This window comes from Hydra vulgaris, chromosome 10 (genome assembly GCF_038396675.1).
Source record: "Hydra vulgaris chromosome 10, alternate assembly HydraT2T_AEP".
In the NCBI taxonomy this organism is placed as follows: domain Eukaryota; kingdom Metazoa; phylum Cnidaria; class Hydrozoa; order Anthoathecata; family Hydridae; genus Hydra; species Hydra vulgaris.
The window spans coordinates 10,547,232-10,554,539 of NC_088929.1; positions in this window are offsets into that span (position 1 = coordinate 10,547,232).

Consider the following 7,308-nt stretch of genomic DNA (forward strand, 5'->3'; position numbering starts at 1 on the left):
GGGAAAATGCCAGTCTTAATGAAAGCATTAATGACAGTGATAGTAGATGCGGCCCGCAAGTAGCTTTTTTTAAACAGTTCGGCTATTTGATAAATTGTTACAACTCGTCCAGGATGATTTTTCAGCCAATATTCAACCTCTTGTGCATGATAGGTCATTAAAAGCTTCATAAAAGCTACATCTAAAGGTTGAAGTGTATGGCTACAATGCGGTGGAAGACACAATAAAATAACGTTATTTTGACGAGCTAGATTAGTTACATTTAAATTTTAAGTATGAGTTTTATGTCCATCTAATATTAGCAGAACAGGTTCATGCTCTGTTGGGTTGGCATGCTTTACAAAGTGCACGAACCAAGTAACAAATATATCACTTTGCATCCAACCTGATGGGTGACAAACAGCAATTGAAATGGGCGGTGCAGCATCCATTAGTTCAGACTTCATGTGAGCCCTTGGAAAAACAAAAAAAGGTGGCACAAAATTGCCTGACACACTCATGCAGATTTCCACTGAGACCAACTGCCCATGCTCAGCAGAAGTTAGGCATCCAACCTGTTTCTCTCCACCACTTTTGATGGCTTATTTGGAACAGTAGTGATGCCTGTTTCATCAACATTATAAACTCGATCGGGAAAAAAGTGATACTTTTCCTGAAATGCTTGCAAAAAATCAAAAAACTTTCCGACACTGACTTGATTAAAGCCCTGTGCTCTTGCTGCAGAAGTTGGCTCTGGTGTTCTTACAGATAATTGTGGAGTCGAGTCAAAAATTCACGAAACCAATCAGCATCAGCTGGTTCACTTTTTGAACTGAACCTTTTATGGAGATAAGTTAAGTTTAGCAAACTGGTAGGCAACTTTACGCAAAACTTGAGGTGATAAACCAAAAAGCATAGCTTCCATTTGTTTGATATGAGTTACCAGCTCATTTTCCATTTCAATAGAAAACACACATTTTACTAATCCAAGTAATTTCAACGAGGCTTGTGCAAAGTTCAAATTATGTCTACATCTTCTTGCAAAGTACTCCGTGGTACATTAAACTGCTTACATGTTTTTTTAAATCCCATTTCTTCTTTTTTTTACAGCCTCAATAGTTGATGACATAGACCATATTTTTAACTGCCTCTAACCTGAAAAATCTTACTGATTACACGGTTGAAATGGGCCCCGAGGCCCATTTCAACTGTGCAATTAGTAAGATTTGTATATAACACAAAATATAACACACTCCAGTTTCGAGTGTGTTATATTCCGTGAAAAACATAAATTGTAAGACAATTCTCATAAAATTTTGTGCTAATTAAAGGATAACATGTTAAAGCTTAAGAAAGTGTCAACAAAACAAAATAAACAAAGTGTTTTTTACGATTACAGTAAAAAATATTTAGCTCAAAAAAATTTCAAAAGTACTACTTTCAAATATTGTTTTTGTCAACATATACCAATGAAAAAAACTATTTTTCGGATGGTTTTCTTAAATGTTTATAGTCTGTCGCACAATATTCTACAGTTAAATTTATAATAGTTATAGTCTAAACAAGAGATTTGATAGGGGCCCGTCTCACTTAAGGGGCCCGTTTTAGATCACTCTCCCCTATTTTTTGAAATAATTTTTAATTTTATCAATTATACTTTTAAAATAGTTTAAAAAGTCCAGAATATTCTTAGAATATTCAATTTTTTCAAGCTTCTTCACAAAATTTTGCTCTTTATTTTCATTTTCATTTTTTATTTCCAATTAAATGGATTTATATAAGTGTGCGTGTAGATAAATAAATGACTTAGTGATAATACAAAAGAGTCTTCTTCTTGCCCTCGCCATCTTTATATATTTTAATTTAAGAAACTTGTAAGTGTTATGTTAACGGCTAAATAAAACAAATCAAAAAAAAAGTAAGGGAGAACTTGCACCCTTGATCCATAAGCACCTTTGATCCTATAGCGTTATCTCCATACTTACATAACTTATTAAAGAGGGCTGATAACCAGCGTGTTGTAAATATTGTATCCTCAAAATTAATTGTGTTTTGGTTAGAGAATAGACTACTACTAAATTTGATAAACTTGATTTAAAAAGTTTGATTTTGACGACAGTAAGTAGTTTCTTTACATTTTCAAGAAACCTTGCATCTTTAATATTTTTTTGAGATCAGTATCTTTGCTTAAGCCATTTTGTAACTAAAATATTCACCTCTTGTATGGCTGCTTTTGGTAAGCTATAAAAGCATTTAATATGAAAAAAAAGGAATTTTTATAAAAGTAGAGCAGATTAGCACCCTTAATCCTTATGCATTTATGCACCTTTTATCTTGTGATCAAAGGTGCGTACACACAATGTAAAAGCAATAAAGTAACATGTACAATATGTCATATTTTACATTTTTTTTCCCCAAAATACAGCCTTAAAATGAAGATTTTATACTATTTTGTGCTTTTTTATCCTTATAATAATGTTTTTATAATATAATTATATTGTATTCATATATATATATATATATATATATATATATATATATATATATATATATATATATATATATATATATATATATATATATATATATATATATATATATATATATATATATATATATATATATATATATATATATATATATGTATATATATATATATATATATATATATGTATGTATGTATATATATATATATATATATATATATTATTTTAATTTTTTTTTTTTTTTTATGTGCCCCAAGAAGTTCTAACGGTCTTGTCACAGAGCACCGCGGAAGTGCCTTTTACCAGGAAGTTCACTTTATCTTTTTGAAATCCAGAAGCTACTAGCAGGGCACAAGAAACTGCTTTTAATAGTAATACAGTTGGAAAATATTTCACCGATCTAAAAGATGTTTGTCTGCGACATAAGTTTCAGCCACAAAACATTTATAATGTTAATGAAACAAGTCTCACAACAAGTTAAAGTAATTACTGGTAAAGGAGATAAACAAGTTGGAAGGATAACATCAGCAGAAAGAGAGATATTGGTAACAGTTTGTTGTGAAAATAATGCAATAGGAAACTCAATCCCTCCATTTTTTATTTTTCCGAGAGTTCACTTCAAAGGAAGTAATGGTGGTCCACCTGGTTGTGTTAGTGTGGCAAACTCATCTGGTTGAATGTTGCAACGTTTTTAGAATGAACGAAACTTTTTATTCAAAATGTGAAATGTTCACCAGCTAATCCAGTGCTTTTAATTCTTGACAACCATGAGAGTCATATTTCAATTGTGTGTTTAGATTTAAAAAAATGGCATAACTATGCTGTTCTTTCCATCACATTGTTGTCACAAGCTGCAGCCATTAGATCAGTCAGTTTATGTGTCATATAAACTTTATTACAATGCAGCCTGTGATGATTGGATTGTATCTAATCCAAGATCAATAACCATATATAATGTAGCTGTAGTTGTTACTAAAGCTTTTCGCTTTTAATCTATCTAACATTTCTGCAGGATTTGCTATAGCAACAATTGAACTCTTGAATCCAAAGATATTTTCTAATAATGAGTTTTTGGCCTTATGTGTAACAGACCGTTTAGAACCTATTACTGCTAACTTATTTCCAGGTTCCAGTTTTTTCTATTGTTCATACCCCAGCTTTTAATCAATCATTGACGTCAAGTCTGTCATCAGGTTCAGCTTGAAGTGTATTTCCTATTCAGTCTATATCTAATAATGGAAGACAATTATCCATTGTTTCAGTTTATATCTCTCATCAAGAAAGTCTAGAAAAAAATCAAGCCATTTTCAAAAGCTGGATCAAGGAAGTCCGTTAAAGGACATAGGCGTCAGCGCACCCAAATAATCACTGACACTCCTCTTAGAAATGAACTGAATGAAGCTTTAGGAAATTAAAAAGAAATCTCCATCAAAAAAGAAAAAACATCATGAAACGCAAAATAAGATCTTCATGACAAGAAAAAGAAATCTTGATTATGAAAGTGATAAAAAAACTATATATTTTAACAGTGGCAATATATTAGAATCGCAACACTTTAAAGAGATGTCTTGTAGTTCTACTTTAGGAAATATTAAAGAAGTAATTTTATACTTTAACAACTCGAGAAACGTTAAACCTGAGTAAAAAACAACATTTTTTCATTGATATTTTCTTCAAAATAAGAAAATTAAAATTAATAATGACTTGATTTGTTTTTATTATAGACATAGTTTTGATGCCTTAAAAATTGTTCTTACACATTCATAACCTCGGATCAAGTATACATGCATAGGATCAAGAGTGCATTTAAGTAGGATTAAGGGAGCATACTGGTATGCACCCTTGATCCCAATTGAATGTTTTTAGTTTTTATAATTTAAAAATCTAATTAAGATTTTTTAATTTTATATAGGTGCCCCAAGTAGTCCTTACGGTCTTATCACAGAGCATTGCGGATGAGCATTTAATTAGAAGTTCACGCTTCCTTCCTAACCGATGTCGCAAAACATGCCCAGAGGTGGGGTTTGAACCACGGATACTTTGTTTCTGAGGCAAGTGCGTAATAGCTGCAAATATTCTGGTAAAAGATGATCATCAAATTATAATAAGGTATAAAGTTTGCTATCTTGTACTGTTATATTAGAGATCGAAATAAAAACACATATTCAGTAAATTGGCCTGATAGATTTTTAGAATCATGGGTGCATACTCTTCCCTAAGTTAATAAAAAAACAAAAGAAGAAATTTCGTGAAAACCCACATGGTTATAATACATAAAAAAAAGGTACATACAAAAAACGTACTTTTTTTTTTAGAATTGAGATGCGGCATATGTTTCATTTCTTTTTTTGTACTATAGCTCTTTATAATAATATTGTTTAAAAAGTTCAGTTTTTTAAAAACGTTTTATACATACTAGCAGTAAGCAACCCGTAATACGGGTTATTAGTAATTAAATCATTAATAAAAATAATAATACATTAATAACTTAATATAATACCAAAAAAAAAACTAAATCAAATACAAATTTATCTATAAATAATATTTTAAGTTTGACTCCTTATCTGCAATGTTATTGCTTATAGTTAACGACATAAAGACTGCATTAATATCAGTTAAGTTATTTTTTAAATCTGTCACAACACAACAGGTAGCAGAAAAGGTAAGTCAGTTAAGGCCTGCCAATACCTAAAAAAATAAATGAAAAAAAAATTACAATCTTCAATTACCAAAGTAGTTTTAAGTAATTGATTAAGTAAATTAATAGAATCCAGATAATAAAATAGCAGAAAATATAAAGAATAAAAAAATAGCTATAACAGCCTAGTTCTATCAACACAAAACGCAGTAACAATAGCGCACAGCATAAAATATATGTAAGCAAACATTACTATGTGTCTCCAGAATAATTAAATAAGAAATTAATCTAAATAAAAAAATTAGCAAATAATAACAAAAAATATATTAAAAACTTGCAATTCTAATAAGCATATAGTTAATACAGGAAAAATAAAAAAAAAAAGCGTTTTAAACCCCCGTTTTAAACCCCTTTTTGTAAACCTCATATTATTTATTTTAAAAAATTATTAGTAAACTTTTTTAAAAATTCACAAAACTTTACAATATTTTGTTCTTCTATACCACATAAATACATTATACGATAAATCTGAAATAAAATATGTAACGAATAAGTAAGTAAAAAATAAAAACATTACATACGTAAAATGGAAATCAATGTATCAGAGAAAAGTTGTTGTGATTTACCAGAGTAATAGTTGTTAAATATTATTTCATGTTAACTTTTAGAAAATAATTTATGCTGGTACATCATGATTCCAAAATATTTATAGCAAAATCACGTAACGAACAGCGCTATGGACAAAAAATTAAATTGAGATAAAACAAATTGTATACCGTAATATCGCCTAAGTTCGGTCACTTAAGCTTTTAAGATTTATTTATCAAGCATATATAAAAAGTTTTCAATTTTTTTTCCTGAAATATACAGAAAATTATATTGATAATTCTTATTGTAAAAATAAAAAAATGAAAGTTAAAAACGAATACTCAATATTTCATTTAAAATGAAAACATCTACTTTGACCATTTTTCAGTACCAACTTTCAGTACCATCTCATAAGTTCGGCCGCTATATAAACATCAATGGTATATTATATAACTAAGGGTGGAATGCAAGAAGCGAACTTGACTGAAGTTCGACTTGAACTTTACATTGTAACCAATAGCGGCAGAGTATTTTTTGAGGGGAAAATCCATACTCTGCCGCTATTGGTTACAATGTAAAGTTCAAATCGAACTTGACTCAAGTTCGCTTCTTGCATTCCACCCTAAGTTTCGGGATTTTAATGAACAAAAAATGAAGCCGCTTTTTTTTGTTTATAACAGTAGTCCGCCATTTGTAAAAAGAGAAAAAGCTAAAGCGGAAGTGTGGAATAAAAGGTAAAAAGTCAAAAGTTCCCAATAAATTAAAAATAATTCAAAAACAAATTTTGATAATTATAAAATACTTATAAAAGTTTTTTTACGAGTCTATATTTAGTATTTTAATTTATAAAAATGCTTCGAAAGCGTCTGTCGTTTTACTTTTCAATTCAAAACTTTAATCCTTTTTTAATCGAAAATAAATTAAGGAATCATAAATTATCATTTTACAAGTATTATAATTTCCGCTTAACACTTTTACGTAAATAGTATTTAAATTTAAAATATATTTACTTCATTTAAGAAAAGAAAAGCTAAAAATATTTGTTTACAAATTTAATCCGCCATTTGTAAAAGGTGCAAAAAGCGGCTTCACTTTTCGGATCGAAGTTTGACATCTAGTTATATAATATATCATTGATAAATACTAATAACTTATCACAGACTTAACGTCACAATTAATGAAAACTAATTTTTAAATGTTGTTTTATTGTAAAATTAGATATAAATTCAGGTAATACCATTAACTAAGGAGGGCGTCGCCCCGGACTTAAAAAAAAAGGAGCACATAAAAAAAGGCCTATTTTTTTATAAAAAGTAGTAGTTTTTTTAATTTTTATTGTAGTTATTAAACTACTTTGGTCATTATCACATTTTCTACGCCACTGGCAAATAAAATTAAAAATATATTTTTCAATAAATATGAAAAAAAATTTTCAATTAACAAAAAAACACTACTTTGCTTTAAATGACCTTTGTATGTTTATTGGTAATTCTTGGACGTATCGTTGACCATAGTAGAACAACAATATCCACACAACTAATCGTCACAGGATTTGCAACGCATCCATAATTGTCATTGAGTTGTAATTTTATCTCCAAAAAAAATGTCACAAGCTTG